The sequence below is a fragment of the Thermobia domestica genome, chromosome 1, assembly GCF_964235325.1.
Source record: "Thermobia domestica chromosome 1, izTheDome1.hap1.1, whole genome shotgun sequence".
Classification (NCBI taxonomy): Eukaryota; Metazoa; Arthropoda; class Insecta; order Zygentoma; family Lepismatidae; genus Thermobia; species Thermobia domestica.
Genome location: NC_137454.1, coordinates 168199566 through 168212556, shown reverse-complemented (window position 1 = coordinate 168212556; position 12991 = coordinate 168199566).

Here is a 12991-nt window from a genome sequence, read left to right as displayed (position 1 = left end):
TAGTGTAGTACCGTAGTGTTAATGTTAAAATACCACTGATATTATAAATGGTACTATTTGATAATTTACAGTGCCGTTTTATTAAAAACTTTGTACTTTAATACTTTCAGTTTCTTTTTAATAAATTTTCTATTCTGTAGATTTTCATTTTCATGTAAATTGACTTCCAACATTGCCTTCCACACCACAATCTATTCATGGACCATTGTTGGGCAACTCAGAGCATAACTATGTACCACCATATTTTCTTTCATAAATGTGAACGTAGAGTGCTTAGTTTAACAACAGTAAATTATTTTATTAGTGGAAGGTATAGACTACCCAAAGCCAAAATTACGCACTTCTGAGGCAAATATTAGAAAACATATGGCCAAATATATGCAAAATCTGGACCATAGTTATGGGAAATGACAGTACTAAATTTATGATTATTAATTAATTTAGTAGGGATTAATTTAGTAATCATCACAGCAAATCTATGTGGCATCCTGTAAGTTACAAAGTTACTCAGAAGTGGAACGACATACACTTGGATGTTTATAAAGGGATTGTTTTTTCTGTTATATGTACAATTTGCACATTTCATTGTTTATATTAATTGTTTTATTGTATTATTTAATGGATATGATGGTCTGAAGCCAGCTGACAAGGGAAGTTTGGGAGAAGCACTCGCCTGCAGAGAAATAAGCATGTCATTTGAAGGACCAATTCATGCTGATTACAACAGGTAATAAAACTCCTGTACGTTGAGAACTGTTCGAGATATTCAGCTTGGAAATTTATATGAGAAAATGAGTGGATGCACGTTTCAATGCGTTAAGTATTCTCACTCATGGCGAAGCCTGATGGTTTGAACTTGCTATTGCTTGATCACTGAGATCCATTCACAGACAAATTGTCCATTACAAGTTGCATGACAGGTGGCAAAGACCTAACGGTTGAGAAGATACCAAAGAATTGCACACGATTTGTGCAAACATTTGATGTGTTTTGCTTCCGATCAATCAAAGATTATGGCAGGAGATTTGTATATACATATTATGAATCTTCTTCATCTGGATGTTATAATGTACCAACGAAACAATCAAATAAAGTTCGTGTCCATACGAATCACTTCCGATCACCGCGATACATTGTATTGTTTCAGTTTGCGTTCTGCAAGGCAGGTTGTGAACAAAGCCTATAACTTTTGAATCACTTGTCGAATTTGCATTTTGCTTTGCTTCTGCGAACTGTTCTCTTGACGGATGCAACACAATTGCACATATAAAATGTTCATGGTGCAAGGGAGTATTTTGCCTGCGTCATTTCTTCATAAAACAGAAGAACAACAGTGATCAATTTTCATCTCTAACCTATGATTATTGTGAACAATGTAATGACTAATTGTATCTAACAAACCCGTTAGTTATTGCGAAACACTTTTTTTCTGTTACTTCCGACAGCTTTCAATTCGTATGTCAATATTCGTTACTAATTATGTTGTACTTAACGCGTATAAATGCGTGTATCCTCATTTTCTCATATAAACTTCCAAGTTGAATATCTCGAACCGTTCTCAACCGTACAGGAATTTTATTAGCTTGTTATAATCAGCATGAATTGGGACTTCAAATGGCATGCTTAGTATCTCTGCAGGCGAGTGCTTTATCCTGAACTTCCCTTGTGAGGTACAGCCAGCAGTGCTTTTTTGATGGAACTTTCAAGACCTGCTCGAAACAATTTGCACAGCTGTACACAATTCATGCTGACATAGAGAATTCAAGTGAGAACACACAAATCGTACCAATTTTGTACGCACCGCTCCCTGACAAAACTGAAAGTACACTCATGTCCAAAATTATTGTCGCATATCTATAACTGTCTTCTTGTAAGAATATAATTTGATAATTTTGCAGAGTACTTTTAATACTTATATTATGTGTATAATCAGAAAATTTATATTTGTGATAAATTTCATAGGAAAAGAATTATAAATACGAAAATCATAATGAGTAAAATAAAATATAACTAAATGGACAAGAAAATTTTATTTTCGTTTTATTGTTCTTATTAACTGCTCTTTTGACATGAAATTTACCACATACTTGTCTTTGCCGATTATACACATACTAACATTATAAGAAATACCGGGCGAATTCGTTTTCAAATTATATTACTAGAACAATATATTTATAATCATGTGACAATAATTTTGGACATGAGTGTACATACAGAGACCTGTCTACCTTTGTTATGTGTTGGTCTGAACAACACGATCCTAAGGATCATCTAGTTTCTTTCATGCTTCTTGGCGTCCGGTAATGTTACGTCTAGCAACTTTCTCTCAGGCTCGTGGCAGTCAGCACGCCATCGTGGCAGTCAGCACCTTGATATTGGCAATCAGAACCAGTCGTGGCAATCAGCACCAATAATTGGCTGTGGCAGTCAGCACCCGTGGCAGTCAGCACCCCACCGCCTGTATCCAGGGGGTCTAGGGGGTCCGGCCCCCCTAATTTTTTGCTGCCCCCCTAAAATTTTCACAGTAGGTTTGCAAATGAACTGTAATATGGTGATCAGTAATATGGTAGTACCAAAATGTTACATATGCCAAGAGTTTGGGCATGTTGCAAAATACTGCGATAATAAGGAAAAACAGCGATGCCGGTATTGTGGTAGTCTACGCCACAAAGGAGATGAATGTGATGAAAAAGATAAAAAAGTATGTGTTCCGTGCAAACTGCGGCACAAGATTTGCCAGACTCCCAATAGTGAAGAATGTGTATCTTACAGGGTAGCCCGGGAGAGGATTATTAGTAAAATCAATTATGGATAGAAACAAAATTCATAAACAAACAATCAGGAAGAATAAATCACCAAGTAAGAAAAAAAGGGATAAAAGAAGACTGGAACAATTCTTAGAAAGGAAAAGGAAAGGAACATCAAGTACTAAAGATAAAATAGTACAAACAGAACCTCAAGTGGAGGACAATCAAGGTAATAACGAATTTTCTACCCTCTTAGAAAATAGACTAAAAAATAGACATAAGAAAAATAAAACTGAAAAATTGGACAATATCCCAAAAATAGAAGAATCCTTTATAATAGGCAACGAGCAACCTTTTCAACCAAATAGAGAGAACAACATACAGGACAATGCAGTTTCTTCTACGACTACAAAATTCCTAGGAGATGATCCAATCATATTAGGCCCTAGACCTCTATATGAAAATATGGATCACAAGTATAAATTAGCGAAATTGGAGGATAGACAAATTTTAACAATAGCTTTTAGGCAAATTGTGAGGGATTTGCACGAAAAAGGTAGAACGATAACATATCCATCTCTTGAGGAAGTAGACAGGATGGAATTGAGAATCTACGATCTTCCAGCTAATGGCTGGGAACTTATCGATTTGGTGAGTGAAGTTTATGAAAGGCGAGGGATCTATTGGAGTATAAAAAATGTATATAAACAGCTAGTAAACGCACATGGCAGGGTCTACTTTGATTTCAGCAAATCAGGTAGGGAGGCAATAGTTCATACGAGGTATGCATAGTCGTAAAAAAATTATAAAAGTAATGCAAAACAATGCTCAGCGATCAAAAATCGCCACAATGGAACTCAGGAGACAGGCAGAAATAAATGAAGTGGATATCGTAGTTATCCAAGAACCTTATTTAGCTAAAAACAAACTTACAACTTTTCCAGCATCTTCAAGGATTTTAATAGGAGGAAATGAATCAAAAGTAGCAATTGCTGTATTGAATAATGAAATTGGGGTACTCAAAATTGGCCAGTATTGTGATAATTGGTTGATCTGTGTCGAAATTAACTACAATGGAAGAAGTTTTTGGCTTTTAAATTCATATTTTCAATTCTGCATGAACACTGAAATTTTTATTGATAAAATACAGGAAAGTATTCAACAAAACCCAAATAACGAGTATATATTTACCATGGACGCTAATGCCAAATCTGTTCTTTGGGGATCCCCTGAAACTGATAATAAAGGTGAATTGATAGAGGATTTTATAAATCAAAATGGATTAATTATATTGAACAGGGGTAATAAGCCAACTTTTGTGGGTCCCATGGGCTCATCCCATATTGATATATCACTATGCTCTCCACAATTGGAGACATGGATAAAAAATTGGATGGTACAGGAGAGAGTAACCACCAGCGACCATGAAGTAATCACATTTGAAATAGGAAGTGAATCAAACGAAGAGCAAATTAAGAAGAAATATAATATGAATAAAATCGATTGGAGCAAAATTGAGAAAAACTTAGAATTACCTGAAATAAGCAATTTCGAAGATATGAATGAATTGGTATCCTTAATAGAAGAAAATACAAAAAAAGCAATAGAAACTTCTACTCCAGATTTGGCTCCTAAAAGAACATATAATGGTTTTTGGTCACCAAAATTAGATCGCTTAAAAAAATTAGTCAAAGCTAAACGGAAAAGTTATCAAGAAACCTGGTCTACAGTCTTGAAAAGAAGAAGATTAAATGAGAAATCAAACTAAAATACACAGAGGAAATATTAAAGGCCAAGAAAATAAGTTGGGAACATTTTTTAAAAAAGAATTTAGAAATGGATCCATGGGGATTCCCATATAAACTTGCTATGCAAAAAATTAATCCTCTGACCCTATCAACGTTAAAAAATGAAGATGGTTCATTTACTACTACTAGAGAGGACACATTGTCGAAATTAAGTAACAAATTTTTTCCCAAAGATAATCAGGAAGATGATACGGAAGAACAGAAAGAATTAAGAAGCAAATATTTGCAACCCATCGCATTGGCAGCAGAAGAAGATATCGAACTAACGGACAATGAGGAAGTTGAAACAATAATTAAGAAACTAAAAACTAAAAAAGCTCCAGGATTAGATGGTATAGTAAATGAGATCTACAAAAATAAAAAGGATATTTGGACTCCATATCTAACAAAATTGTTCAACACACTACTTAAGAAGCAGGTATTTCCCTCGTTGTGGAAAGAATCGAAATTGCTAATTTTGTTAAAAAGTCAGGATAAAGATTTAACAGAAGTGAGTTCTTACCGTCCAATCTGCCTTTTGAGAAACATCTCAAAATTATTTGAAAGGATAATAGCAAATAGAATTCGAAAGTATAGGAATATTGAAGATGATAGTTTACAATATGGTTTCAGAAAGGGCAAATCTACGGAAGATGCCTTAAATGCATTTGTATATCAAGTTAAGGAAAGTAGCATGGAAAGAAAATATGCATTGGCCCTGTTTTTTTACATAGAGGGAGCGTTTGATAACTTATGGACGCCATCCCTCATTGAAAGGTTAAAAGAACTAAATTTACCACAATATTTAGTAAATATAGTTAGGGATTGCTTCTTGAATAGACAGATCATCATCCATGAGAACCTGGGAAATATCAAAGTTACTGCACAAAAGGGATGTCCACAAGGATCGATCTTAGGACCATTGATGTGGGATTTGGAATTTCAGCCGTGTTTAGAAAGACTGAACCAATTAGAGGAAACTGAACGAGTAATTGCTTTTGCTGATGATTTGGCTGTAATAATCTCAGCAAACTCTAGAATAGAATTGGAGAGAAAATCAGCACGAATTATAAACGAATTACTTGATTGGTGTGGAAAGTCTAAGCTAAAAGTCTCTGAGAGGAAAACGAAATACATGATTTTTGGAAGTAAATTATTAAGAGGCCCAATAATTAAAATAGGCACCAGTAAGATCGAGAGGGTATCAGTATTTAAATATTTAGGGATTATGATAGACGATAAACTGAATTTTGGAGAGCATATTCATTATGTCACTCAAAAGGGTCATAAAGTAACAAATAAACTCATTTCATTGGCTCAAACAAATTATAGGCTACCGAGAAAATTAATTAAGACTTATCAGGAGGTAATCCTAAGCGCCTCGATGAACTATGCTTCCAGCGTTTGGGCACATCGATTATTAGAGAATAACTCCTTAAAAGCAAAAATAAATCGCCCACAAAGAAACCTTTTAATTCGGCTCGGTGGCGCCTTCAGCACGACACCGCACAGCGCATTGTGTATTTTGATGGGTTCCAAACCAATGTATTTAATAGTAATCCAGAGAGCGGCAACGTATTGGTATAAAAAAGGAAATTTAAATAAGACGAAAGAACTCTTAGGGATCAAAGCAGAAAAACTGGATGAAATAGAAAGGCAAATCCAACAAAAGTGGATACAGGACTGGCAACTAGATAAAACATCAAGAAGATTATTTACGTTTATTCCAGACGTTGGGACGCGACTTAAATGGAATTACTTCAATCCCAACAAAGGACTAATTCATTTCCTAACAGGACATGGTCCCTACCCAACCCATCTTTATAGAATCAACAAGAAAGAACATGATAGGTGTGAATGTGGAGAACTAGGGACACCTGAACACAGTGTTCTGTGGTGCCTGTTCCTGGAGGAGCACTTGCGAATTCGTGACCAAATTAGACAGAAGGATATTAAAGCTATTTTGGAAGATGAAGAGGATTATAGAATCCTGGCACATGTAGCAGAGGAATACTCAGAACTATGCAAAAAAGCATTTTACAGAGAAAACACAAGCTAAATGGACATAAAATATGGAAAATAGAATGAATGAGGATTCCTTCCTCCTGGACCGAAGGAAACTTCTGGAAGCGCTGGATCTCCGCGCCCCCAGGAAGGAGGTTGAGTGATGGTGTGTGAGTGCCTAGAGCATTCTCGGTCTTTTGACTGGTAAGGAACTCCGGATGCTCTGGGAGTGTGTGTGTGATGCGATGGTGATAAAATGAGTGGGAATAAATATACACTAATATGTAATAGAAACAATCATATATAATAATATACGAAATTGTGACATGAAGACTCTGAAATAGAGCATCATCTCGAAGCCGCTTCGCGATCCGGTCACGATAGCGTGCGACTTCCGGTCCGTGTGTACGCGGCGGCGGGACACAACTGACCAGGGCCCGCACTAAGTGCTCCGAGTGGGTCCTGGGCCTCATGTCGATACTCACGGTCCGTTTTTTGATGTGCAGGATGAACCGAGATCAATGAATAATACAGCTACATTAACAAATACAGCCAAAATCATAATTTAATCATAATTTAAAAAAAAAAAATCAGAGAACCAACTTTGTCAGCATGACACTTATGTGCATTACAGAAAAATGATGTGTTTAGTGAAGTGATGTGTGTGCAGTGTTTAGTGAAGTAATGTGTACATAGTGATTATTAACCACACAGAGAAAACCATGACACAGGAGAGGAACACACACACAGGTGAAAATCACTTAGGTGAGAAACCAAGATTAGGAAGAGAACAGCATTAAGCAGACACCGAAATTATCTGACTGGAGATCAGAGCATAACAGGAAAATTTTTTCGTGCTATTTTAATGAACTCTAAAATCAATAAGACGAAAATAGAAATTGTAGATTTTGGAAATATTAAAGAATTATCAACATAATATACATGACGATTTAGGTAGGAGCTAGATAGCAATCGAATTCTGTTAAATATTATGATAATAAAATTTGGTAGGAATTAGATAGTAATTAAATTCTTGTTAGTTAGCAATATTGTTGAGATAGCTTAAGTCCATTTTGTTTTTCTTTTCGTTTTCTTTTTGTTTTTCAAAATGTTTTGTTTTGTTTGTTGTTCATTGTTGTTTGATGTTGAGTGTTGTGGTTCCGTCCTTCCCATGATGAAAAAAGGCTAAAGAAAAATAAAATGCGATGATGATAGCCCGTTTCGGTTAAAGTCTTCAGATGCCGAAACCGAAGAGGCGGATCTAAGCATTAAAAAAAAAAAAAAAAAAAAAAAAAAAAGATCAGCTATAATATGGTTGGATCACCCCCACTAACTTCAGCCGGGCCCCCCTACATTTTTGGGCTGTCTTCCGGCCTGCCAATAGGCCCAGCCAACAATGATTACAAATTATGCTACCTCGAACACAAACGGAGACTATTACTATTTTATTTATTCATTTCTGAAGAACAAAAGAAAAATTTAAACATTTATATTGTTCAACTAGTCTACGCGAGAATTTCCCTGGATCTTCACGTTTTATAGAAAAAATCCTTTTTTGCTAAATTACCTACGAAGTTTCCCTCAAACTACGAACACTGCCTAACACAAGTGGATTTTGATCCTCGCCCTTCTCCCTTTTAGTAGTGTTTTTGGAATGTTGAAGTTCTTGAAACATGTAGCCTTTTTTTTTGTTGAGAGTTTAAATTTGACATCATCAACATAAAAAAATCATTACACCTGGGATGTTCTGAATAAATAATGAAAAAATAAAATATTACAGAAAATTTCCACCTTCCCTCTTTCCCCTTAAAACGGAGTTTTCGAAAACGCTCAAATACATATTCCATTGCTTGTAGTTAAGAGTTTAAATGTTGATTTTTTACACCCCAACCAGTGGCGGATCCAGGGGGAGACGCCCCCAGAAGATGAAACTTTCTTATTTTTTATATATAAATAAAGCCCATTCCAGAATTTAGAGCTCCAAGTAGCTACATTACAACCCTCCCCCCCCCAGAAGTCCGTCCTGGATCTTCCTCTGACCAGGCACGTAGCCAGGATTTCGTGAAGGGGGGGGTCCGTGACATGAAATACTGTGGTCATCACACCAGGAGCTCGATCATTCTAAACAATTTTACTGGAACATATATTAGTTCGTTTAGCCAGGATTTCGTAACGGGGGGGGGGGGGAGTGACAAAATTCTGAAGGCCCAGGAGCTCGATCAATCTAAACTACTTCACTATCAACATTTATTGGTTGGTGAGGATATGTCGGTAAGTATTATAATAAACTATAAAGAAATCTCGATTTAAAAAAAAGTATTTTACATCCTTCCTCTGTTTATTCAAATATAACAATTTTTCTTTCATTATGACCTCACTAATTATAAAAAGTACATATTCACTAATATAAAAAGTACATACTCAATAATGTCTTGTAAAATATTTTGCAATATCTGCGTTCCTTTTTCTGTTGAATCAAATGTTAACAGACCTTTCTTTCCACATATATATGTTTGTTTTTATTTTTCCGTCAACTACTGTCTGTTTCAAATGACAGGTTAAAGAGCAGTAGAAAATTGTACTTGAAATAACATGTTTGATATTGCAAAGATGCGATGACGAAAAATTATGATAAAATATGTCCACGCTGTTACACAACGGCACTATGCTTTCGGAAGATTGATATCTCCCTGACTAGTAGCAGAAATTCTGAGTATTCCGCAACTCTTCTAGAAATTTCAAATTTCCTGACTCTTCCAGTATATATCGCTCACTTCGCGACCATGTATTGCAAGTAATACAAATTTCTTCATAAAAAAGAGTAACCAAAAGCTTCCTGTAGTTTATTTTTAACACTGATCCTTCTTTTTCTCATTTCATTTTGTTTTATCCTTCCCTAATTTTTTTCACTTCTGGTCTCGAAGGGGGTCCGCCCCCCCCTTGGCTACGTGCCTGCTCTGACCCCAACATCAGCGAATCCTTACATTTGACATTTTCTGAATAAATAATAGGGCATTTAAATATTATAGATACTGTTTCCTTTCCTCCCTTCCTTTAGATGTGGAACAAAGCTGAAATGTGTTAAATTAATTTTAATGGCAAGTTTATAAGCCGTGTTTCGTTTTCTTTAACTTCAAGGATTCGCGAGATATTCTATTCTTGAAAAAAAAATTGAGGCCCTTTTACCCCCTTTAGGATGTTTTTCCGAAAATCATTCCTTACCTCTCGATTTCGTGACAATGAATTCTCTGTCCAAATTGCATATTTTTACCTATTCTAGTATTGCCCGGGCGATAATTAATGAGTTATATAGGCCTAATTTTTGTATAGTTAAATTCAACGCTCGAATTCGATCACTTCTATAAAACAGTTTCAGACTGTAAAAATTCCTTTTAAAAATTATAATCCAGAAGAAAGAGTTCTTCCGTTGATTTATGAACAGTGTTTCTTTCAGAAACAATGTTCAGGGCACAGCTGATACTATTCTATTTATTATTATATTATAGACTTATTATTTTGGTTTGCTCTGGTGGAGCACTCTCAGAACTCCGGGGGGACAGTACCCCCTAAAAACAGGTCTGGAAGAAACACTGTTTATGAGTATGTAATGAACTATTCATTACGCTACCTAGTAAACAATGTCCATGGTCAAGGTCTTTGACAATGAGAAAAGAGATGGGTGGGTTTGTTGTTTGTTATAGCTGGCCATGGTTGGTTAGATTGAAAGGCGCGCATAGGATCGTCGACTGGGTTGCTGATGTTGCACGCTAGTCCAGAATATGGCAATGAAACGTGGAAGGGAGTATCACCAATTTAACCTAATTTTGTATTTGCTTTGCACTAGAGATGGGCAGAATCGAGTACTTTTGAGAATCGAGTACGTACTCGATTCTGCAGGGAGAGAATCGATTCTGGACTCGGATCGGAATCGGTTTTCTTCATTTCTATCCCCCCCCCCCAGCGCGCTCTTGCGATCTAACGGTACTTAAGTGGCAAACAATTTATATTTAACGTTAAGTAATAATTTTAAGTACTTGGCATTGTAATATATCTATATCTATCTATCTATATCTATATATATATATATATTTGGTAGGATTTTAGTTAATAAAGTACATCACGATTAGCAACACGAATTAGAAGAATCTTTTTATATTGCTCACCCTCTATTTTATGCATACCTATATATTTCATTGTTTACCCTCCTTTTCACATTTATTTGCATTCCCGTTGTTTCTGTACACTGAATCCCACGCTTTGTAACCCGCAAGCACATGAGGCTAACTGAAGTTCACTCTCACTCTTTACCATAAGCCAAATGTCGCCAAGCGAGTGGGTGGAGTTCTGGTGCAGGCTGTTCACTCTACGGTGCATGCTGTTCAAAGGAATTCGGAATCAATTCCAGCCAATCAGAGCAAGCGTAGGGAATCGAGTACGGAGCTCAGAACTCATTTATGAGAAAACAATTCCGAGCACAAACAGAATCGATTCTGGATTCAGATGTCCTGGACTCGGTTTGTGAAAAGTGAGCACAAGCAGAATCGAGACCAGCTGTGCTCGGAGTGGAAGTACAGGAAAGCAGATGCTTTATCAGCCTATTTGTTCGTTACTGCTCAGTCAGACTTGAATAAAGGGACAACATTAACACCATCAATGGCACCAATATACAAGATAATTACAATTTCTAAATTACAGGTGTTCCATACGCGTATTTTAACACATACATTTGCTATAATTATTATAGCCTTCATCCTATGAATGTTTTTATCCCGCCAGATAATAACGTTCAACAGAATGATATGTGGTCAGTACCAAGGACGTACGCAGGGTGGGTTCTTGGGGTTCGGTTCCCCTCCCTGAAATCTCGATCTGTCTGTAAATTTAATATAATTTTAGGGGTAATTTTACAAATTTTAATATAATTTATTCTCATATTGAATTTGAATGCACCCGGAAAGACTTTGGACCCCCTCAAAATAAATTCCTATATACGTCGCTAGTCAGTACAACGACTCAGTGTCGTTTCTTGTTTTTCGACAAATTCAGTGGCGGTTGTAGCCCGAGGCCAGGGCCCTCGGTCCCCCAGTTTTTGAGTGACAAAAATAATTTAAGCTATTTTTTATGTATTTTTGAAAGTGTATAGTAAACTCATGATATACATATCATAGTCTGAAGTCTGGCTGGCCCCCCACAAGTTTTTAATTTCTAGAAAAGCCTCTGGACTCATTACTTACAATTGACTAGTTACAATACACTCACAAAAATTATAATGAACCATAGGAATTATGAGATATGTAGTAAATCCAGAGTTGAATTACGCATGCAGCATTTGTGGTAGGTACTGCAAATCCTACCACAAATCAGTGGTGGATCTAGTCTGGGGTCGGGGAGCCTAGCCCCCCAGTTTTCTAAGTGACAAAAATAATTTAAGCTATTATTTATATACATTGAAAGTTTATAGTAAACTCATAGCATACCTATCATAGTCTGAGACCTAGTAGCCCCCACCCCCCGTTTTTACCTTCTAGATCCGAAACTGCCACAAATGCTATCAGATTGCTATACAGTTGCCTATAATTATAAAGAAAGATGCAGGGAACTAGAAATAACTACAGCTGCGATCAAAATTGCACTTCTGTGCTAAAAGAAGAAGTGGGCTTTGTGGTGGATAAACACTGTGTGGGGTTTTTATTGGGGTTCTCTTGTTTCCACCCACTTTTGTCATTCAACCATTATTATTTTATTATTATCCATCTCATTATTACCGTATCTTAGCCTCGGTTCATGCTCGCAGAATGTTAAACTTAATAATAATAATAATAATAATAATAATAATAATAATAATAATAATAATAATCGATTACGAGTAGAGTTCATTTATGAATCATAGTTTATTCTGTGTTGGTTAAATGTAAGAATGATTAGTTATAATTAAATTGTCTACATTGCAATACGTTACAGGGAAACTGAGCTGATTCATTTAATTCGATTCTATTTTTCGTGTAGGCCTATAGGTAATTACTTCATTCTTCCCGATATTCATTGATTGATCGATTGGTTTAATTTTAATGCGCTTTTTCGCAACCCAAGCTGATATGGAAATCATTGTTTAAAGTAGGATACAAATTTATGCAAGTTACAGGCATAGCATTTTCACTTATTGTAATGACATTACACTTATCTGCTGGGGAGAGGCGTATTGTTATCCTATGTAAAAATATTTCTAAGCTAATAACATCTTGTTAGGTACGGGGCGTTTCGGCTGGGTGAATGCGTAATTGGTCACAGAGATGTTAAAGAAATATGACGAACGTTGTCATTTACCTCAATCAGAAAGATATTATTTATATTTTGCTAAAATCTTCCTTTATTCTGTTATGAAATATTTCCTTCCTCGATTAAAATTCTCTTCAATTGAATCGGACAAACTTGGGTAATAAATCATGGCTCTCC